General features: G+C 41.5%; 1 long non-coding RNA gene and 1 other non-coding gene across 2 annotated transcripts; one reads left to right on the forward strand and one right to left on the reverse strand.

Moving 5' to 3' along the window:
- Positions 1-3631: 3631 nt before the first annotated feature.
- On the reverse strand, positions 3632-3737 carry LOC135269972 (U6 spliceosomal RNA). The gene has a single exon (XR_010338205.1). It is a non-coding gene; the product is annotated as a U6 spliceosomal RNA (small nuclear RNA).
- A 2584-nt stretch (positions 3738-6321) lies between these two features.
- LOC105721632 (uncharacterized) lies at positions 6322-12795 on the forward strand. Its single transcript, XR_001108388.2, has 3 exons — positions 6322-6416; positions 7708-7934; positions 12087-12795. It is a non-coding gene; the product is annotated as an uncharacterized LOC105721632 (long non-coding RNA).
- Positions 12796-24319: the final 11524 nt, after the last annotated feature.

Below are 24319 nucleotides of genomic sequence, written 5' to 3' on the forward strand. Positions count from 1 at the left end.
TATTATATATAATTTATAATATATAAATCGATTTTTAAATGTAAATATAAAATATAATATATATTTATATATTAAAATTTATTTGTCTTTTTTTTTCCTTTTTGTGGAAAATGGGGTTTCACCATATTGCCCAGGCAGATCTCAAAGTCCTGGGCTCAAGCTATCCTCCCACCTCTGCCTCCCTAAGAGCTGGGATTACAAGTGTGAGCCACCATGCCTGGCCTAAAATTTAAAAAAATTAATTTGATTTCAAAAATTTAAATTTTGATTAAAATGAAAATTTTAATAATAGAATTATATCATATATTATATTTATATATTATATATTTATATAACATATAAAATTTAAATGTATTTAATGTAAATATATTTAAATATATTTATATTTAATTTGAATTATATATTAATATAAATATGTAAATTTAATATATAAAATGTGTATGAAATATATTTCTACATTTATGTTAATACAACATAACATTAATAGATATTGTGCCATTATGTAGTGGTATCATTTATATGTGAAACATATTATTATCCATATAATTATATAATAATATAATGTGATGTTAGCTGTTATTCAAAAAAGACTTTTCGAAAGACATTATGTCTAAGGAACGATCTGAACTACACCCCACCACTGACCAATCTTTAAAACTTGCTATTACTTTAAGCTAGCACAATGAAAAGCAAACGTCTGTGATTTTCCTTTACTACCTAGAGCCTTTGGCTATGCAGGTGTGAGCATGACGGCTTCTGAATACAGTATTTGTAAAAAGCCCTTTCCCTGAGTTGAGGAGAGGAGGAATTGTGTGTGTGCAGTACAGCTTCCTCATAGTTCTGTTCCCAGAGAGCCTTGGAACAATTGGCTTCCTAGAATGAACCATCTTGAATAAACATGGAATGAGCTACCTTTAAAAAGTGTTGATGTTCCAGCTAATTATTCACCAATGGAGGATTGGATAAAGAAAATATAGATACCGTGGAATACCATGCAGCCATAAAAAAAGAATGAAATGAAGTCTTGTGTAGCAACATGGATGGTACTGGAGGCCATTATCTTAAGTGAAATAATTTGGAAATGGAAAATCAATACTACATGTTGTCACTTATAAGTAAGAGCTAAGTAATGTGTACATGTGGACATAGAGAGTGGGATAATAGACACTGGAGACTCAGAAGGGTGAGAGAGGGGTGAGAGATGGGAAATTACTTAATGCGTTCAGTGTACATTATTTGAGTGATGACTACACTGAAAGCCCAGACTTCACCACTACCCAATCCATGCTTGTTAGAAACTGCACTTGTACTCCTTAAATATATTTTAAAAATAAAAAAATGATTAAATGAAAAGTGTGGCAGTTTTACTCAAATTTGACTTTTCTTCACAGGATTTCTTTGGCACTTCTGACTTAGTTTATCTGAACTTCAGACGTTCCAGATTTCTAAAGGTACATCATGGTATTTCTAAGGGTACATCAAGGTATTTTAAGTATATGGTCCTGTCCCTAAAAGAAAAATGACATAGCTAAGATGACAACTTTTGTAACATACACATATAAACACACACATTCATAGTATGATATGTACTCATACATATATAGATACCTGTGTCTGTACGTGTTATAAGCATAGAAATCTGTATAGCAAAAGTGCATCTATGTCAAAGCAACCCATGAAATAGTAGATTAAAAGAAATGAAGGAATTAATTCTTTTGGAGAGGATGGGAAGAGGGGTTGGGGATGGTGTATTTGTCAGCATGGGCTGCTGTGTTACTCTGTTCTCATGCTGCTAATAAAGACCGTCTTGAGACTGGGTAATTTATAAAGCAAAGAGGTTAAAGGAACAGTCTCACATGGCTGGGGAGGCCTCACAATCATGGCAGAAGATGAAAGGATGTCTTTCATGGTGGCAGACAAGAGGGCTTGTGCAGGGGAGCTCCCATTTATAAAACCATCAGATCTCATGAGACTTATTCACTACCATAAGAACAGTGTGGAGGAAACCACCCCCATGATTCAGTTATCTCCACCTGGGCCTGCCCTTGACATGTGGGGATTATTACAATTCCAGGTGAGATTTGGGTGGGGACTCAGCCAAACCATATCAGCTGCCATAACAATATGTCATAGACTGAGTAGCTTATAAACAGCAGGCATTTATTGCTCACAGCTCTGGAGGCTGGAAGTTCAGGACCATAGCATGGCAGATTTGGTGTCTGGTGAGGACTTGCTCCCTGATGCCTGCCTTTTTCCTCTGTCCTCACATGGCTTTTTCTCAATCTCTGTGATAGGAGAAAGAGAGACAGAGGAAGACAGAGAGAGAGAGAGAGAGAGAGAGAGAGAGAGAGCGCTCTGTTGTGCCCCCTATAAGGACACCATAGTAGTTCATTTAATAGGTCAATTTGACTGAGCCACAGGATGCCCAGATATTTGGTTAAACATTGTTTCTGGGTGTGTCTGTGAAAGTGTTTTTAGAAGGGATATTAGCATTTGAATTGATGGAATAATTAAGGCAGATTATTGCCCCTAATATGGATAGGTATTCAATCTGTTGAGGACCTCACTAGACCAAAAAGGTGATGGGAAGTTGAATTAACTAGCTGAGTGCTTTTCCTGAGACACTGATCTCTTCCTCAGCTCTCCTGGTTCTCAGACCTTCAGACTCCGACTGAAATCTATGCTGGAATCTCTATCACTGGCTCTCCTGGGTCTCCAGTTGTAGATAGCCGATCAACTTTCAGACTCCCTAATTGTCCAGGATGGAGTGCAGTGGCACAATCATAGCTCATTGCAGCCTTGACTTCCCAGGCTCAAGTAATCCTCCAGTCTCAGTCTTCCTGAGTAGCTGGGAATACAGTCATGTGCCTCCACACCCAGCTGTGTATTTCATTTTACAGGGATATAAAATTATGTCATTCATCTTCTTGTTGACTTCTTGTAACCACCATGAAAGCATGACTCTTGTCTGTCTTATCCTCTTCCCCATCTCCAGAACTTGGCACATACTAGCAGCTCAACAATTAGTTGTTGCATAAATGGCAAATGAAGGAATATTGCATTATCTGCCTAGAAGTCCCTGCCCCACCTCCCTTCTCCAGAAGAAAACTTCCTACTGGCTAAAATGCTTTTCTAACCTTGGTGCTTCCAAAGGAGCCTCAGCAGGTCCGGGTCTATCACTTCATACATATTTATCCCCAAATTCAGATATTATTTGGCTCAAGAAATGCACTGAAAATATTTACAGAATGAACCATTGACGCAGGAAAAGGAACCTGCATGAAATTCTTTGTTTCTGTTATAATATAAGAGGTTGTGTCAGTCAGCTATTGCCACATAACAAACAATCCCAAAATACATTGGGTTAAAAAAGAATCCATGTTATATACTCACCGTTCTATGGAACAAAAATTCAAGCTGTACTCAATGGGTGCTTCTGAGATTTACCAATTAGAGGCCCAGAATGATGCTGAGAATCCTGCAATGCACATGGCAGTGTCCATGACAAATAATTTTCTGGCCCCAAAGGTCAATAGTGCAAATGTTCAACGACAACAAAAACCTACTTCATCTAAGTCTGAGTTTATCAGGTATATTTCTTTTCTTTTTTGACTTTATTTTACTTTTTTTTTTCCAAATGAAATGCTGCATAAATTTACCTGTCATCTTTGCATGGGGCCTTGCTAATCTTATCTGTATCATTCCAATTTCAGTATATGTGCTACCAAAGAAAGCACATTAGGTACATTTTTATTTTCCAAGTCACTGCAGGCTACAGTTTTGCTCTTCCAACGCAACATACCACTGGTTATCATTTTTTTTCTACCCTTCGGTAGCAATTACGTTACCATTTTCTCAACTTTCATTCACCACTCAGTTTCAAAGCCAATTAAGTATGTTTTAAGCTTTTGTATGATAGCAAACCCCCGCCCACTTCAGGTATGAGTTTTGGGACCTGTTACCTATATTTTTTTTTTTTATATAAAATCAACTGTAAGTTTAGTGCCACAATATCACAAACCCTGTATTTGCTCATATGTCTGTGAATAAATATCTTAGACTGGGTTCAGTTGGGCAGTTCTTCTGTTGGTCTTGCCTAGGGTCTTTCATGCAGCTTCCATTATCTGGCAGCTTGATGAGACTGGATGGTCTAAGGTACATTCACGAACACCTCTGTTGGGTGGTCTTGTCTGTCAGCCTAAAGTACTGAGGCCAGCCCCTATGAAGAAGCCAGGGTAGCCTTTTTGAGATGCGCCATGATGAGAAAGATTCAGCTGACAGCCAGGTGACTAGGCTCCCAGCTTACACCATCCATCTTCAGTCAAACTGTCAGTGGACTGGGACCACAAAAGGGACTTTCAGGAAGAGCCACAGAACCATCCAGCTGAGCTCAGCCTGGAATTTTTGACCCAGAGAATGATGCGCAAGTAAGATGGTGCTTGTCTTTAGCACTAAGTGTTGGGAGTATTTGTTACACAGTGATAGTTTATGGATATGGGTCCTTAACTAACAAAGAGATTACTTCATGGAAATGTGGACATTCCCACTCCTATATTTATAATTAATTCCCACATGGAAAAGAAGCTCACTATGGATTCTGTGAGGCTAAAAGTGATTTGAAGGTAGTAGAAATCCAGTGAGCAAGTGTGGCCGGTTGTAGCTAAAGTGCTTTCTCAGGGAAGCATACTCTTCCTAAATTGCCACACTGTGGGTCTGGACAAAGGCGAGCTTGGGTTTCTGAGGGGAGTTCCCTTACAGTAAGGGAAATTACACACAGTGAAATAGACTTATAGTCATTCATTGCTTAATGACAGGGATACATTCTGAGAAATGTGTCACTGGGTGATTTTGTTGTTGTGCAAAAATCCTGGAGTGCACTTCCACAAACCTAGATGGTCTGGCCCACCACATGCACAGGCTATATAATGCCATCTGTTGCTCCTGTGCCACACACCTGTACGGCATGTTCCTGTACTGAGTACAGTAGGGAGCTGTAACACAAATCACTAGGCAATAGAAATTTTTCAGCTCCATTATAATCTTGTGGGACCATTGTTTTATATACCACCCATCATTGGTCCAGAAATGTTGCAGGAAAAGCCGCTAACAGAACCCCTTAGACAGTGGAGTGAGGAAGGAAAGAGACTTCTATTCAGCTCGCTGTGGAGCATCAGTTGACTCATGTCCAAACAAAAAAGCGGAACTCCCCGAAAAGCAGTTTCTTTCCCTTTTTAAAGACATACAGCCCAAGGGAGAGCAGAGGTAAAACTGTGTTATCGCCCATTGGCTGGACATCTGACCTTACTGTCTCCGGCTTTCATTGATGTGCTAATTTACATGTGGCGCACACGGGAGGGGAAGAGTTACAGAAGTTGAACGAAGACAGTAAATCGCTTAGTGACAGAGGCATCTCTAAGGGGGGCGGTTTGGTTGGTGTAGACGGGGAGTACGTGACTCAGGGAAGGTCCTTGGGCAGTAAGAAAAGCATTTGCAACATTTTCAAGGCTGCCAGACAACATAGGCACCAGTTACTGGGGTAGGGGGTGTCATTTTCTCAATTTTTGGGCCCCGCTGTGGTCAGGCCGGTGGGTCAGTGTCTCGCCTGACTACTGACTTCAACTTTGTGCTATTATATCTCCCCTCCCGCCTTTTCTAACAGAAGACAGGCAGGGGAGAGAGATGGTCTCCTCTCTCATTTCCCCGCTTTGAGAACCTCACTTATATTTACCTTTTTAGTGGGCGTTCTGACTTTTGTTCTCACTGTCAGGGTCTTCTTGTGAGACCAATCGGTAGTGACTTATGTAATAAAGTTGTGCCGAGATTTTCTCCTGGACCAGGGTGGCAGTGAAGCCTTTTACCATTTGAGGAAGCAAGGGCATTAAACTTGAGAGCAATAAGCATGCTCCTGTTACCAGCAGTACATTGTTCTGTGGTGGCGCATGAATGTATCTGTTTTACATAGGATTTCTTCGTTTGTAACTTTGTTACTGGGAAGGGGGTCCCGATTCAGACCCCAAGAGAGGGTTCTTTAATCTCATGCAGGAAAGAATTGGCGGTGAATACATTGAGTAAAGTGAAAGCAAGTTTATTACAAACGTAAAGGAATAAAGAATGGCTCCTCCACAGGCAGAGCAGCCCCGGGGCTACTGGGTGCCGATTTTTATGGTTATTTCTGGATTTTATGCTGAACAAGGGGTGGATTATTCACAAGTTTTCTGGGAAACGGGGTGGGCAATTCTGGGAACTCAGGATTCCTCCCCTTTTAGACCATATAGGGTAACTTCCTGACATTGTCGTGACATCTGTAAACTGTCATGGCGCTGGTGAGAGTGCCTTTCAACGTGTTAATGTATTACAATTAGCGTATAATGAGCAGTGAGGGCAACCAGAGGTCACTCTTGTCAACATCTGTTTTGGTGAGTTTTAGCTTGCTTCTTTACTGCATGCTGTTTTATTAGCAAGGTCTTTATGACCTGCATCTTGTTCTGACCTATCTCATCCTGTTATTTAGAATGCCTCACCTTCTGGGAATGTAGCCCAGTAGGTCTCAGCCTGATTTTACCCAGCCCCTATTCAAGATGGAGTTGCTCTGTTTCAGATGCCTCTGACCACTTGAATTTGATACAGTAAAATGCGTTTGCTACATAATGTATGCTGGTTTCTCAGATATTACAGTCTCATTGGATTTTCAAACAAAGCACTAACCATGTGCATAGTCAAGACTTGTGTGAAGAATGAAGGCATTACATTATGTGTTTGCATATTACATTTTGACTTTTGTTAGAAAGGGCCAATATGACCTATAATTGATATTTTTAAACATTTTTCTTTGGGAGTAGTTGATTTTCTTGCACTAATATTTTAGCTTGCATCCTTCATTCTCCTAGAATTTAAAAGCTTACATAATCTAAGGAAGATTCAGTCTGTCTGTTTTTGATTTATTTTATATTAACTCACTGAATATTTTTTATATGTACAAGAAGTATTCTGAGACTACTTAATACACTATTTTGATCTTTCTTCTTTTAAAGCATGAAGCTATATATTTTTTTTCCTAAGGGTAGGAATCTGGAAGAGATTTAAATGATGATCAAAACAGCAAACTCATGAATTTTGAATGGTTTCTAAACTTGGAAAAAAGAACTCTCTGAACCTTCTTTCCTTTAGAAAAAAATCAGATTTTGACTCCCTGGCCTTGCACGAATGCTTATTTTTTTCTTTAATTTTATATGATGCTTTGCTTTTTCTTCCAATTATATTTAACCTCGTTGAAACATTTCAAAAATATACAAATAATCTCAAGGATCATTTTAAACTTTCTTTCACCCTGGCACAGGGAAATACTTAAAAAATATGATTTAAATTGGGTGATGATTTTCCAGAAAAATTTCATCGCAATCAGAAGGAAGGAATTGAGCAAACTTGAGGAAATGAAAATTAAGTTTACGGTTCTTTCTGCATAAGTCAATAAAAAATGAGCAAATAGTAGTAAAAATTCCCCCAAAGCGCCCAACCTCCAGTAAATGCATATGTGTGTGTGTGGAAGAAGCATTATAATGAAACACTTAACTTCCTTTGCCCTGAAATAGAACCAGATGCCTTGGGAGGGGGGTTGAGGCAGACTGGCTGAGGAACTTCTATTTTATTGCAAGTTATGCTAAAGGGATTTTCAGAAATGAGCTGCTTTTTCCCATCTCCTTTCTGCAGTTTTCTGGAGCTGGAAATAAAGAACATCCCCTACTCCCGACTTATTGGATCTCAGGAGTTAAAATTCATCACCTTCATTTATCCCTCCTTCATTGGCAGCCGTAGAGGGAGCTAAGTAGTCTATTCACTTACTCAAACGTTTATTCGGTGTTACCGTTTACCAGCATCGCACCAGGTATGGAGGAAAACCAGAGAGGAAGACCCCTGCACCTCCAGGTGTTCGCGATGTGAGTTGTGGGAGAGGGGACAAGTAAACGACAATCATCACGGACATAGTGTGTGATGGGACCCATGGTGCAGGGGACAGGGAGGGGCCTCAGGGAAGCTGGGCTGGCCAGCAGGCAGGCAGGAAGTGGTGTTGGGGTGAAGAGACAGAGACAGGGAGGGAAGCTGTTCCCGGAAACACCCCCTAGGAGTGATTAGGTTTGAAGGGTGGATAAGAAGTGGATCAGGCCAGTCAGTGATTGTCCTTGTTTACCATGCACCCGTTTTCCAAAAAAAGTGTTTCATTTTAAATATTTGTACATTTTACAAATCTCTATCTCTCTATCAATCTTTCTCTGTGTATATCAACATACATATAATATATGATAATAAAGAGATGAGAATAAATAGAAGAGATGGATAAAAATATGTTATAATAGATGACAGAGAGCTTAAATAGATTAAACAATCAGATAGATAGATAATGATAGATGATACACAGAGTTAATTGGTAGATGGATAGATAGATACATAGATAAATATATAGATAATGATAGATAATAGATTCAGTAGATGAATGGATGGATGGATGGATAGATATTGATAGATGATAGATTCAGTAGATGGATGGATGGATAGATACATGATAGACACATGGGTAATGCTAGATGATTAGCTTCAATAAATGGGTAGATGGATAGATAGGTATATGACAGATAAGGATAAATGATAGATTCAATAAATGGATGGATAGATGATAAATAGCTAGTTAGATAGATAGGTGCATTAAATAGATGAATGATAGATGGATAAATGCATGAATGGATGGATGGATAGTTATAGAAAGATGATAGATGAATAGATAGGTACACAGATTATTTTAACAGCTTTCAAAAATTTCAGCAAACATTTAGCTGAGCATTTTTATTTTTCATAAGGTTTATATGGTAATTCATATTTTTCTGGATGGTTTAAACAGCTTTTGAAGATTTCGAGCAAATATTCATTGACTTATAATTTTGTTTTTCAAGTAGCTTTCTGAGAATGTCTAATTTATCTGCTTTTCCATAGTCATTACAGCACTATTCACAAAAGCCAAAATACGGAGTCAAGCGAAGTCTCCATCAGTGGGTGAATGGATAAAGAAGATGTGATTTGTGTACATAATGGAATACTATTAAGTCTTAAAGAAGGAATTGTTGTCATTTGCAACATGAATGAAGCTGGAGGACATTATGTTAAGTGAAATAAGCCAGGCACATAATGACACATACTGCATGATCTTGCATGTGGAATCTTTGTATTCTTTAGTTGAGGCTTCTCAATGTGGGTGCTGTTGACACTGGGGCTGGAGGGTTCTCTGTGGTGGGGCCGCCCTGTGCACTTGTAGGGTGTTGAGCGGCACCCCTGGGCTCCATGCACCAGACGCCGGCAACATCCACTCTCCATTCACAGTAACGTGAAATGTCTCCAGACATTGCAAATGGCTCCTGATGGTTTCAAAGTCAAAGAGGGTACAGTACCCAAGCCTTAACACATGTTTCAAAATGACTTAGAAAGAAAGTCAGAAGAAAGAAATTCAACATCTATGGGGACCAGATACCCACTTAGGAGCCCTTAGTGAGAGAAAAAGACGTATCTTGGCTGGGCTCAGTGGCTTACTCTTGTAATTCCAGCAGGTTGGGAGGCTGAGGTGGGTGGATCACTTGAGTTCAGGAGTTCTAGATCAGCCTGGGCAACATAGTAAAACCTCCTCTCTACAAAAAATACAAAAATTGGCCAGGCATAGTGGCATGTATCTGTGGTCCCAGCTACTTAGAAGGCTGAGGCAGGAGGATTGCTTGAGCTCAGAAGTTTGAGACCAGCCTGGGCAACTCAGTGAGACCCTATGTCTACAAAAAATGAAAATAATTAGCCAGGAATGGTGGTGGTATGTGTCTTAGTTCTAGCTACTTGGGAGGCTGAGGTAGGAGGATTGCTTGAGGCTGGGAGGTCGAGGCTGCAGTGAGCCATGATTGCACCTCTGCACTCCAGCCTGAGTGAGACCGTGTCTTAAAAAAGAAAAAAATGAAGTATCTTCATCCATGCACAGACCTCACTGTGCTTATCACATTTATCAGTGCCTTGTCAACATGGTGAAACCCCATGTCTACTAAAAATACAAAAATTAGCCAGGTGTGGTGGTGTGTTCCTGTAGTCCCAGCTACTTGGGAGGCTGAGGCAGGAGAATCACTTGAACCTGAGAGGCAGAGGTTGCAGTGAGCCGAGATCATGCCACTGCACTCTAGCCTGGGTGACAGAGCCAGACTCCGTCTCAAAAACAACAACAACAACAACCACCCCTGCTGCCTAAACACACACACACACACACACACACACACACACACACATCCATCTAAAACATGCGGTAATTAAGTTGTTTGGGGCAAAATCACATTGTTTATGAAACACTTGTTACCCTTTTATCTGAGAAAGCCTATTTTGACTTGGAAATCCTCTTTGAAAAAATTTTCCAGCCTTATTGAGGTATGATTGCAAAATTAAAATTCTATAATGTTGTACGCCATGATGTCGTTTTGACATAGGTGTGCGTTGTGGGAAAAGGACCACGACCAACATATCCACCACCCCACGGTGACCTTTTTTTTTCTTTTGAGATGGTGTTTCACTTTGTCGCTCAGGCTGGAGTGGAGTTGTGTGATCTCACTCACTGCAACCTCTACTTTGTGGGTTCAAGTGATTCTCCTGCCTCAGCCTCCTGAGTAGTTGGGATTACAGGTGCCTGCCATCATGCCCAGCTAATTTTTTGTGTTTTTTGTAGAGATGGGGTTTCATCATGTTGGCCAGGCTGGTCTCAAGCTCCTGACCTCAGGTGATCTGCCTACCTCGGCCTCCCAAAGTGCTGAGATTACATGTGTGAGCCACCGCTCCCAGCCTACCTAGTTTTTATTTCTTTCTGTGTGATGAGAACATTTAAGATCTACTCTTGTGCAAATTTCAAATATGCAATACGATATTGTTAACTATGGCCACCCTGCTGTATGTTCGGTGTCCAGAGCCTATTCATCTTATAGCTGCAAGTTTGTACCTTTTGGCCAACATCTTCCCATTTTTCATAGCCCCCAGCTTCTGGGAATCATCATTCTGTTCCCTGTTCTCTGGATATCCACATGTAAAATAATAAAATTGGGCTTCTGCCTTACTTCATACAAAAAAGACAACTCAAAATGAACGTAAGGCTTAAAGGTAAAACCTGAAACCCATAAAAATCCTAGAAGAAAACATAGAGGATAAGCTCTTTGACATTGACCTTGGCAAGTGTTGTTTGAACATCATGCCAACAGCATGGGCAATAAAAGCAAAAATAAGTAAGCAGAACTACATCAAACTAAAAAGCTTCTGCACAGCCCGGGAGAGAATCAATGAAACGAAAAGCTAGCCTGAGGACTGGGAGAAAATATTTGCAAACCACATATCAGATAAAGGGTTAATATCTAAAACATGCAAGGAATTTGTACAACTCAATAGGCAAAAACAAACAAATGAAAACCCCAAGTAACCAATTAAAAAATGGGCAAAAGACCTAAATATTTTACCAAAGAAAACATAAAAATGGCCAGCAGATGTACAAAAAGGTGCCCAACATCACTAATCGTCACTGAAATGCAAATCAGAACCACTACTGGGGCCAGGCAAGGTGGCTCACGCCCGTAGTCCCAGAACTTTGGGAGGCTGAGACGGGTGGATCACCTGAGGTTAGGAATTCGAGACCAGATTGGCCAACATGGTAAAACCCATCTCTACAAAAAATACAAAAATTAGCAGGCGTGGTGGCGTCTGCCTGTAGTTCCAGCTACTTGGGAGGCTGAGGCAGGAGAATCGCTTGAATCCAGGAGGCAGAGGCTGCAGTGAGCCGAGACCATGTCACTGCACTCCATCCAGCCTGAGAGACAGAGTGACTCCATCTCAAAAAAACAAAACAAGCAAGCAAACAAACAAAAACCCACCGTGGGATGGTGTTAGGATCCTAACCACCTACTCGGATGGCTAGTATCAGACAGTGAAGAGAAATTCTCTTACCTGTGAGAAGGAAAAAGCAATCCGTGTTTGTCTTGCAGATGAAGTGAAGTGTGTCCTCAACAAATGCGATGGTGTTTGTTTTCTTGTCTCTGCAGGAATGTGCTCATGCTAAGATCAAGTTATACAAGGGGAAAAAAACAAATGTCCCCATTATCATCATCACGGATTGGATTAAAGTTAGGACTGAAATACTTCACATCTGCTTTGCTATACATGACAACTACGAAACACTGGGTAACTGGATTTTTATCATGCCTTTTTTTTTATACAATCAAGACATTTACTTAGCCTGTTTTCCCAATGAGGTAGTTTTTTTATAAAGGATAGAAAGTAGCAGATACATAGGATAAAAAAGTCTGAAGATGTAATGCATAACTTGAGGACTGTAGTTAATAATAGTGTTGTATTCACAATTTGCAATTGCGAAAATATGAGACCAGCCCAAATGTCCATCAGTCAATGAAGTGGATAAAGAAACTCTGGTGTGTGTATATATATATATGATGGAATACTACTCAGCCATAAAAAGGAATGAATTAATGGCATTTTCAGCAGCCTGGATGGGATTGGAGACTATTATTCTAAGTGAAGTAACTCAAGAATGGAAAACCAAACATGTATGTTCTCACTCATAATTGGGAGCTGTGCTATGAGGATGCAAAGGCAGAAGAATGACACAATGGACTTTGGGGAGTCAGGGAAAGGGTGAGAAGTGGGTGAGGGATAAAAGGCCACAAATTGGGTGCAGTGTACACTGCTCAGGTGATGGGTGCACCAGAATCTCACAAATCACCCCTGAAGAACTTCCTCATGTAACCAAATACAACCTGTTCTTCCAAAACCTATGAAAGTAAAAAATAAAACATTTTAAAAAAGCAAAATGAAATAGTGTGTTATGATGTTCAAGATTTTTGCTAAATAAATAGATCATAGCTGCTCTTGCTACAGAGGAGAAAAAATATTTCTATGTGAGATGATACACATGTTAATTTGTTTCACTCTAGTAACCATTTTACGGTATATGTATCTCATAAAGTCATGCCGTACATCTTAAACGTACACAAGAAAACCTATTTAAAAAGTTATAGAGCTGGGCATGGTGGCTTATCCCTATAATCCCAGCACTTTTGGGAGGACAAGGTACATCACTTGACCTCAGGAGTTGCAGACCAGCCTTGGAATCATAGCAAGACCCTATCTCTACAGAAAATAATAACAAGAAAAAAATCAGCCAGGTGTGGTCCCAGCTACTCCCGAGCCCAGGAGTTTGAGGCTGCAGTGAGCTGTGATTGCGCTACTGCACTCCAGCCTCGGTGACAGGGGGAGACTCTGTCTCTAAAATACATAAAATAAAATGAAAATGACAAGTGAGCAACTCAATGACCTTTTGCTTTTGCTCTTGGCTGGCCGCTCACTTAAAATGCAGCACTTGAAGAAATAGATACGCATCTCTGGACCCTGTTTTTGGAAAGGTTCATTTTCATCGAAACTTGGTTAATTTTATTCAAAGTAAAACAATGAAATCAAAGAGGTAAGAGTTTAAAAGATGCTTATTTCTTCATTGCTGTTTTACAAAAACTTATTGAATTATAATATGATTGCAATTGAAGACACCTGCCTTGAAATCTTTACAGAAACTCCTTGTCGCCGTTGATGTTGTTTTCGCTTCTCTCTGTATGGCCTAATAAACCATTTGTCCATCAGATAATCACAGGCGAGGAGATGTGTGTATTTTTCTGTTTCCCGAACTTCAAAATACTGCCTGAAAATGATGACTGTTTGGCAAGCCTCACTTCTAACATTCCATTTCCCGGCATTATGTAACACAAAATCAGGTTTCATAGGGTTTTCTTAGATCTGTTTCCCTCTGTTTCATAAGATTTCAAGAGTCTTATAATTTATTATGTGGCTTGTGGAACAAAAATATGCACAGAGTATCTACTATGGGTGTGTGTAACCTAAACATGTAGGGCTGTCTGCACAACGTCTCAAACCTACAGAGATGCTTTGGGGAAGTAGGCGGAACGTCCTATTATTGGGAATTTTATAAGATGAGAGCCTCCCAGTTTTTTTTAATTGCATTGAGTGGGAGAATACATCAGGAAAGGAATGAAGGAAGAAAACATGAAAACGAGCCCAGATTGAAAGCAGTCAGTCAAAGCATGTGGTGACGACAGATCATCTGAAGTCAGCGGGCACCCAACCAGGAGGCTGCTACGTTTTCCTGATAAAACACACCTAGAAGATAACGGCTTCCAGCTCTATCCGTGTCCCTGCAAAGGTCATGCTCTTGTTCCTTTTTATGGCTGCATAGTGTTCCATGGTGTCTATGTGCCACATTTTCTTTATCTGGTCTATCATTGATGGGCATTTGGGTTGATTCTATGTCTTTGCTATTGTGACTAGTGCTGCAATGAACATACATGTACGTGTATCTTTATAATAGAATGATTTATATTCCTTTGGGAGATATATATATATCTGTCTTTACAAACAACAACAAAAAAAAAGCCAGGCATGGTGGCAGGCGCCTGTAATCGCAGCTACTTGGGAGGCTGAGGCAAGATAATCTCTTGAACCTGGTGGGGGGTGGAGTGAGCTGACGTTGCACCACTGCATTCAGCCTGGGCGACAGAGTGAGATCCTGTCTCAAAAAAAAGAGCAGAGAATTCAGATCCAGAAGGGCTTTCGACGCTCGGGGAGGGGGACATGATGGGAAATGGGATTCATAAGAAGGAATAAGAGGAACACACCGTAAAAGCTTGGATTCTTGGAAAAAGCCAAGGAAAAAAGAATCTCTAGGTGGGTCTGAGAGTCACTGTGTATTATTAGGTTGGTGCAAATGTCATTGTGGTTTGTGCTATTGAAAATAATAATATTACAAAGAAAAACCAATATGGTGGGTGTGTATCTATACCTATATCATCTACATCTATATATCAATAATAAAATAAAAAATATTTACTTAATTTAAAAAATTACATTTAAAGAATTGCACTGTTATAAAACCAGTGATAAATCCAACAATATTCTAATATATTTATCCAACTCTTCTAAGTTTTGTCATTATTCTTCATGAGGGTTTCTCAATCTTGGCACCATTGAGACTTGGGCCACATTTTTATTTGCCCAAATATCAACCTGTAGATATCAATATCAGTAGATACACAGAGATTTACTTTAAGGAATTGGCTCACGTGGTTATGGGGGATTGGAGAGTCCAAAGGCTGTTAGATGGCAAAATGCCTTTTGGCTTGGGGGAAGCTGGTCTTTGTTCTGTTTAGGTCTTTAACGGATTAGACGAGGCCCACCCACATCATGGTGGGTGAACTGCTTTACTCCACAGATAGAAATGTTCATCTCGTTGAAAAACACCCTCACAGTAACATCCAGAATAACATTTGACCACGTCTGGGCACTGTGGCCCAGCCAAGTGGACACATGAAATTCACCAGCAGCTCAGAGGCAGTGCTGCAGTCATAGTTATGCCCACTTCTAATGACATGCAAATCAAGGGGCAGATTATGCAGAGATTTTGAGAAAAAAGAGTGGTAACTTCCAGGTGCTTGGATCACTGCAATAGAAAGGGGCGCTAACTTCCAGGCGTTGCTATGGTAATGGTAAACTGACATGGCTCTGGTGGGCGTTTCTTATGGAGAGGAGCTATTGCCACTTCCCTATTTTAGCTAGTCTTCAATCTGGTCCTGAGTGTAAGTCCCTGCCTCCGGAGTCAACTCTGGTCTCCTGCTTCATAATGAATGGCTTCTTAGGTCATGAAGATAAATCGATTGGCCTCTTTTTGTTTCACATGAATTCAGCACAGATTGACTGGAGAATTTGGGATGAAGATTTAGACGACCCAACAGAGAAGTCCTCTCAAAAGGCCATGGGGCCACCCTCCGAAGCTCCACTTCACCTGCCCCCGCACACCCCAGTCCTGCCTGATGCTCAGTTTTTCTCTCTCTCCTGAAGACACACGTTTTTCTCCCTCAGCACCATGCCAGTTGGGATTCCGATAAGCATTCTAATTCTTATCGGATCGCATTAGAATGCTACAGCTCAATCATCTAGCACAGTCCTTCTATAAGTGTGGGCATTTAAGGCTGGCTGGCTGGTCCTCTGGGGTGGGGTCCTGGGCACTGCAGGGTGTTGAGCAGCGTCCCTGGGCTCAACCCACCAGACGCGCAGAGCACCCGCCGCCCCAGTTGTGACAGCCAGAGATGTCTCCAGACATTGCCGAGTGTCCCTGGGGACATAATTGCCCGTGTGGGACATCGCAGGGTCACATGAACACAGCAAGGACCACTAAGAATGTGGGCATCTATGTCACCCTCTGCTGCCACTCGCTGGAACCAGAAAGGACGATTTGCAGCGAACCGTTTTTCCCCATGCCAGCTTCCTGCAGAAGCTCCTTCCCAACGCGGTGGAAAGTCCCTGGCTCTCGCAGTGAGTCTCAGATCCTCTTGGCTTCGTGGGTCCAGCAATGAAGTATTGCCACGTACCTTTGCTTTCAGTTCTAAAAATTGTTTGTGGGCCTGGGAATTAAAAAGAAAAAAAAAGTGGCACCAAGCAGAAGAAAGCTACGAAAACCCTGGTCCGTTGTTTTGTGGACGGAGACCCTGCAGAAGATGAGAGAGAGAGAGAGAGAGAGAGAGAGAGAGAGAGAGAGAGAGAGAGAGAGAGAGAGAGACAGAGACAGAGAGACAGAAGCAATCCTAACTTCATGAGAATTGGCTTCACAGCCATCCCATGCCTTTCAGGAAAACCAACACAAACGTCGTCAGTGGAGACATTTTTAACCACCGTACAGTTTTGTAGCATCTCAGGCACGATCGGTTCTGCGGAGGCTGGCGAGTCATATCAGACGTGGTGCTAGCGCATCCTGCAAAACGCTTAAAAGATAAGTGAGCCACATAGATTTCAACATTACGAATTGGAACATTAAAAAAAATTCCACGGTTGCTTAATTCTTGGAAAGAGAAACAGTTTACTTTACAGTGTTTGGAACTGTAACCCTAGCTTGTGTACAGAACGTTTGTGGCTATTGCTGACTGTGGCTTTGTGGATTATGAAACAGCTGTAATAAATCAACAACAAACCTTGGCAGATTGAGTTGTCTTCCTCCTTTATGCAGAGCTGTAAAAAATATTTTCTGTTAGGTGCGTGGAATCTTTTCTGTTGAAACAGTCTGCACAAGAGGGCAGTGTATACCACTTAACAGTCTTCCCTGGGGACGTGGAAGTTTATTTTTGGTGGCAGAGAGGGAGGGAGGTTCAGTGGATTTTTCTTACTCTGCTGTAGAAATAAATTTCCTATAGAGAATTATGACTCTTATTTATCTATTATTGATGTTTATTATGTGTTTTATAGAATAAACATACTTCGCCTATACTTTTGAAAGATCCAATCTCTTTTCTTTCACTAATTCAGGAATCCAATAGTGAGACACGACTTTCCCCATGCCACACCTACTATTTGGCTCAGATGAAAATATCAATTAGTCTTTTAAAAAGAAAATAAAATGTCCTATGAATAAATATTCATGACAAGATGTCCATGCAACGGGCTGATCATCAAAATACCTAGCATAGTTCACGAGGCTTTTTCCTCTAAAAACAGCATGAAATTCAGCTTTTGAGGTACGTTAGGCTTCCACCCATGTTGTTTTTGAGTGTTGACAAGCAAAAGTTAGATTTTTAGAGAAGAGAAGGCTGGTGGTGTTGGTAGCAAAAATAAAATCGGATGGAATTTAAAAAGATTTATTTCTTCAAGGCCTAGGTTCTTTATTCATTTATTTATTTTTGAGACAGGGTCTCACTTTGTCACCCAGGCTGGAGTGCCGTGGTGAGATCTCAGCTCACTGCAACCTCCACCTCCCAGGTTCAAGCGATTCTCCTGCCTCAGCCTCCTGAGTACTTAGGATTATAGGCGCACACCACTATACCCGGCTAACTTTTGTATTTTTAGTAGAGATGGGGTTTCACCATGTTGCCCAGGCTGTTCTCAAACTCCTGACCTCAAATGATCTGCCCGCCTCGTCCTCCAAAAGTGCTGGGATTACAGGTGTGAGGCACCGCACCTGGCCCCAAGGCTTAGGTTTAATAAGCAAACAGCCACAAAAGAAAAGATAAAAAATGACATGGAAAAATAAGTTTATTGAGATAAGTCGTTTAAAGCAAATCTGGGTTTAGCATAAATTTTACATTGCAAGTTTCTTGAGGGCAAAATAAAATCTTTTTTTAATGGTTCTTTTTTCTTTTTTAATTTTTATGAAAAAAATTAGAGATAGGGTCTTGCTATGTTGCCCAGGCTGGTCTGGAACTGTTGGACTCAAGCAAGCCTCCTGCCTTGGCCTCCCAAAGTGCTAAGAGTACAGGCGTGAGCCACCACACACGGCCTATGGTTGTTATATTTTATAAAGTACGTAACGTTTTCCTCATTTTTTTTGCCTCTTTTCCTTTCTCCCTTTCTGTGTCTTTTCTTCCTCAATATCTATCACAATGAAAACATATTTTAAGGGCTGCATTACCTAATGTATGAATTTCTAAACAGGGCACTTTGAACAAAGGGGATTATCCGTGGCATCAAAATTCAAGTCGTCACAAAGGAAATGTTCTAGTCCCATCCCATAAAGCGACATCCTGCATGCCCAACCGAAAGCTTTCCAGTGCTTTTAGGTTGTGAAATTAATCAACTTGGGTAGTTTTTAGGTATAAGCAAAATATAAATGGAAGTAGGGGACTAAGGATTTCTCATATTTTTTGATTAAAAAAAATAATCTCCAGCCTGAGCAACATAGTGAGACCCCATCTCTAAAAAACAAAATTTTTTTTAATTAGCCGGGCATAGTGGCATGCAACTGTGGTCCCAGCTACTTGGGAAGCTGATGTGGGAGGATTACTTGAGCCCAGGAATTTGAGGTTGCAGTGAAGTTGTGATTGTGCCACTGCACTCCAGCTTGGGCAACAGAGTGAAACTCTCTCAAAAACTAACAACAACATTTCAGTGACAATGATGACCTTAGAGGCTAGGTGCCTTAGAAATCATGTATGTTCATGTGCATGTGCATAGAAAGATTCCTCCCTTCTTTCCTTCCTTCCTTCCTTCCTTCCTTCCCTCCTTCCTCCCTCCCTCCCTCTCCTCTCTCCCTCCCTCTCCTCTCTCCCTCCCTCTCTCCTTTCCTCCCTCCCTCTCTCCCTCCCTTCCTCCTTTGTTTCCTCCCTCCCTCCTTCTCTCCCTCCTTCCTTCCTCCCTCCCTTTTTCCTTCCTTCCCTCCTTCCTTCTCTTTCTTTCTTTCTTTTTTTTCTGTTTCCTTCTTTCTACCTTTTACTTTCCTCTTGGGATCACACACTTACAGCTAATTTAATTTTGGAGGGTCTGGAGTTTGATCAGAAAAAGGCATGTTTCTCCTTTAAAGAAGGCAACAAGAGCTTCTCTCTCTGTCTGACTTTACACCTCCACAATGTCACCAAGACAAGAAGTTTTTATTGGGTGAGCACACATACTTAAAATAATTACTTGAGACAAAAATGAAGAACTTCACAGAGAGTCGAGGGTCTTGGAATGAGTGGAGTGACTCTTGGTGAACTCCACCTTTCCCATCTTCCAAAAAAAAAAACCCAGTTCACTCTGAGATCTAATAATACCTTTGAATGTGCGATTTTGCTCAGGGCTATTTCACTGAGATGCAGAAGATGGCAACGGGATCTACGGGATCTTGCCACGAGGGCAGCAGGTGGATGTGTCTCAGCAGATCCTTTAGAAGAAGGCAGAATCATCCAACCAGGTTGCTGGAAACGTTCTGCCCGCAGAAACCTGTGCTTTGCAAGGCTGTTAGCAAGGAAGCACTCCCTCTCTTTGAGCTAAGGATGTAAGCTCTTAGCTAAGGAAGGAAGGAAGGAATCTTTCTATGTGCATGAGGATATATAATTTCTAAGGTACCTAGCCTCTAAGGCCATCATTGTACTGCTTTTCAAAAACAAATAACATCATTGTCCAACTTATAAAACTCTTCTTCAGTATAAATCTGAGAACCTTCTGGAACATATTGAGTTGAAAAGCCAAACGTAATGCAAATAAACTGACCAGAAGCTCTTGCTGAAAACTGTAGTCCTCCTTTAAATGTCAATGTTGCTGATCTTCCTTCGGGCTGTTGTGTTAGTTTTTTCAATTAGCAAACATGCTACTTATTATTTTTACTAGTGTTGTTTTTCATGAGGGAAGAGTTTAGGAAGAAATATTGGATTTTTTCACATAAGGTACACAAAAGCTTATTTCACTAAAATTTAAAAGTATATATTGAATACATATATTTATATGTATATTTAAGTTTGATATAAACACATGAAAATGGTTTTTTTTTATTTTTAATTTTTTGACAGTGAGCTCTGTCACCTAGGCTGGAGCACAGTGGCACCCAGGTGCACAGACAATCCTATGGCCAACCTCTGATCACTCTCTCGCTTGTCTGTTTCCATGGGATCCTCCTAGGACACTAACCAAGGCTGAAGCTTCAGTTGACTGCAGACCTCCCATATGTCATTTATGTCCCTGGTCAATAGTAAGACCATCACAGGATCTGTCAGGACCAACCAAGGAGGCAGAGGCCAGCATGGTGGACAAACGTCCTAACTGATGGGAACAGTCTAACTCCACAGGGCATGATTTAAAGCCTCGCCACCCAAGACAGCGTTGGCCACTTCATTGGGTACTGTGGGGTCTACATGACCTACCACACAGAATCCTAAATCCCTGCACTGGACATGAATCTTGCTGCTGGCCACTAGCTTCTGGATTTTTGGGGTGAACATTTGGAGATGGCTAGAATGATGGACAAATTGAATAAAGATGCCTGTCTATGTCTCGGTATACATAAAAAATTATTGCTCTGTAGAATTTCTAGTTTGTTTTTTTTTGAGACAGGGTCTCACTCTGTTGCCCAGGCTGGAGTGCAGTGGTGCAATCATGGCTCACTGCAACCTCGACTTCCTAGGCTCAAAGGATCCTCCCACCTCACCCTCCTGAGTAGCTGGGACCACAGGCGTGTGCCACCACATACTGGCTAATTTTAAAATTTTTATTACAGAGATGAAATCTCACTGTGTTTCCCAGGCTAGTCTCAAACTCCTGGGCTTAAGGAATCCTCCCATCTTGGCCTCCAGAAGTGCTGGGATTACAGGAATAAGCCAAGTGACCTCAGTTTTTTAAATCTTAGGAGAGGAGGCGGGGTAATCACTTCTAATTCCATCCCCCTGGGGTGAGCCGATCCCCATAATCTTGGACTTGGAGATGAGATCCACTCCAGCACCATGGGTAATCCCTGAGCTATTCATAATAATGAGGTTGAGAAGAAACTTGGAGCTCTGCATACCATAAAAATAGAAGCCACAAATCAGAAACATGCTCTTATTTACGCCTGACCACATGGAGATGCAATTTGTAGGTTACCTCATGGACCCAAGACCTAGGATTCTACTTCTTGGGGCAGGAAGTGGCTCCCATTTCACAGACTGGGAAGACCCCATCACTACGTCTGTGTCCCGCTATAGTGAACACAAAGGTCACTTCCCAGTTGGACATGAATGTCCCAATGCTGAATTCCTCCCCTACAGTCATCTTCTTGTAATCTCACTCAATAGCTGGAATAATAGACAGCTGTCATGTCTTCACCCTTGTCCTCCTTATCACCACCACATCTGTATTTGCTCTGAAATCTTACATTTCACAGCAGTCAGCATCTGACCGTAATACTTTAGCTTTAGCTCGCTCTCCCCAAGTCCCTCCTAATCCTCCCCCATCTCTTTTGATGTTAGTCTACCGGCCCCACCTGACTTTCTTCTTTTCCTTGATGCCTCAGGCCAGTACCAGCCCTCGGGCTGCCAGTCTGGATCAACTCTGCAAACCACATCCTCTTGAGGCTACCCCTGGGCTCTGATCAGTCACTTACTGATTGATATCCTTTGGCTGTGTCCCCACCCAAATCTCCAACTGTAGCTTCCATAATCCCCACGTGTTGTGGGAGGGACCTGGTGGGAGGTAACTGAATCACAGGGGCAGGTCTTTCCCATGCTGTTCTTGTGATAGTGAATAAGTCTCATGAGATCTGATGGTTTTAAAAAGGGGAGCTCCCCGGCACATGCTCTCTTGTCTGCCACCATGTAAGACGTGCCTTTACTCCTCATTTGCCTTCCACCATGATTGTGAGACCTCCCCAACCATGTGGAACTGTGAGTCAATTAAGCCTCTTTCCTTTGTAAATTACCCAGTGTGGGTTTGTCTTTATTAGCAGCGTGAGAACAGACTGATGCACTGATCAGTGGTGGTACTTCACCCTGCCAGGTCTGTAAGCTGCCTGGGAATTGTCTCTGCACCCATGAACAATTCTTGCCCACATGTCAGCTCAGAGGCTGCAAACCTTTGCAGGTTTTTTTGCTTCCTCTCTGCCCTGCAATTTTCTTTCCCAGAAGAACCTACTTTGTAGGTCTTAAAGGAAATTTCAGCCTTCCACGATTATCTCACATGCGAATTCTTATCTTACATCTCTATGCCCCTTCTCCCTGGAGGTCTTCTTCCATCTGGTACTTCCATCTAGTTCAATTCCTATAGGATTGCTTGGGTAATCACAAAATTATAAATGTGAGTGTGCCATGCATTTAAATAAAATTCTTGCTACTCACGTCCCATCATTTAGAGCAGGAATTGGCACACTTTTTTTTTTTTTTAAACTGGCCAAGTATCTCTGGGCTAGTGGGTTATCTGGTCTCCATAGCATCTACTCAACTCTGCATTGGGTTGAAAATACAGCCACAGAAAATACCTAAGTGAATGGATGTGGCGGTGTGCCAATAAAACTTTATTTACAAAAACAGATGATGGGCCAAGTTTGACCGGTAGACCCTAGTTTGTCAGCCTCTGATTTAGACAGTAAAAAACAAATTTTAAAACATGATGCAAGGGCAATGCGCTCTCTTGCCATGTGTTCTGATGTTTACTGCTACTGCCTGAATTCCTTCTCTCTCCATCAACATATTCCAGGCAGCTGCTAGTGACTTGTGCATACCATTTCAGCATGAAACATACTTTGTCAAGAAGAGGCACTGTGATGGGCTGAGCTGTATCCTCCTCAAATCCATATGGTGAAATCCTAACCTCCAGGACCTCAGCATGTGACTATATATGGAGATGGGTCTTTAAAGAGGTGACGAAGGTAAAATAAGGTCAGTAGTTTGGCCCTTGATCCAATAGGACTGGAGTCCTTATAAGAACAGGAGATGAGGACACAGGACACACACAGGGAAGGACCGTGTCTCCAAGCCCAGGAGAGAGGCGTCAGGAGGAGCCAGCTCTGCCCACACCTTGGTCTGGGACTTCCAGCCTCCAGGACTGTGGGGGAGTCAATGTCTGTTGTTTAAGCCCCCTGGTTGTGGACCTTTATTATGGCGGCCCGGGCATAATGCAGGCATCTTCTGCATACCCCAGACATTATGCTGCTTTCTGCTTTCTTTGCTTATTTGGCCATAGAGACATCCTTAAAATAATTTGTGGAATCCAGTGCTGTTGGGTTGGAAAAGGACAATGTCTCAGAGATTCGAAGTAATAAGTCCCGCTAGTCCACCTCAAATGAGGAGCAGAAGTGAACTCTGCTTGGACATCTCAGGTCCCTCCCACTGCCCCTTTCCTCTGCTCTTGGGAAGCTGGCTTACGAGAATCGGATGGCTCCGATTTTCCCATTCTGCCTTACCTCAGCAGATGCTACAATGGACGTATTTTTCTTGGTGCAATAATGTTCACTACTTTTTATAATCAATGCTGTCTCTGGCCTGGCTGAGGGGAGTGGAAAATGGGGGCAGTGGTTCCAGGGTTTCAGACGGTTCCCAAGCTCCAGCAATTAAGTAAAAATATAGTGTGTTCTCCTTTCCTGAGAGCAGTCCAAACTGACTTTATGTTTTCATGAAGCTCTCCATGTAATTGCCTGTCTGTTTCTATTTTATCTCTGCTTTCTTTGCAACTTTTAAAACATGTGCTGAGCATTGTGACTTTAAATAAGACTTTATGAGCCTTTCACGGAATTGGTCTGTGGACATTTTTCATGAGCCAATGTGCACATTCTCCGAAGGGTACAGACACTTGGCTGCACCTGGTTTTTGCCACACCTGAGATGTGTTTGCATTGGCCGAGATGTGTAGATGTTACTAGGATACAACTCCAAGTCTCTGCCGGTAAAATAGCTCTGTGTGTCTTTAAAATTCTTGTGTGCATAGTTTGAAGTTGAGTAGCTTAAGAAGTCTTGTCAATTCTTGTTGCCTACGAGAGAGGGGAGACATTCAGT

This window comes from Aotus nancymaae, unplaced genomic scaffold (genome assembly GCF_030222135.1).
Source record: "Aotus nancymaae isolate 86718 unplaced genomic scaffold, 86718_ANA_hifiasm-v0.15.2.pri h1tg000058l, whole genome shotgun sequence".
In the NCBI taxonomy this organism is placed as follows: Eukaryota; Metazoa; Chordata; class Mammalia; order Primates; family Aotidae; genus Aotus; species Aotus nancymaae.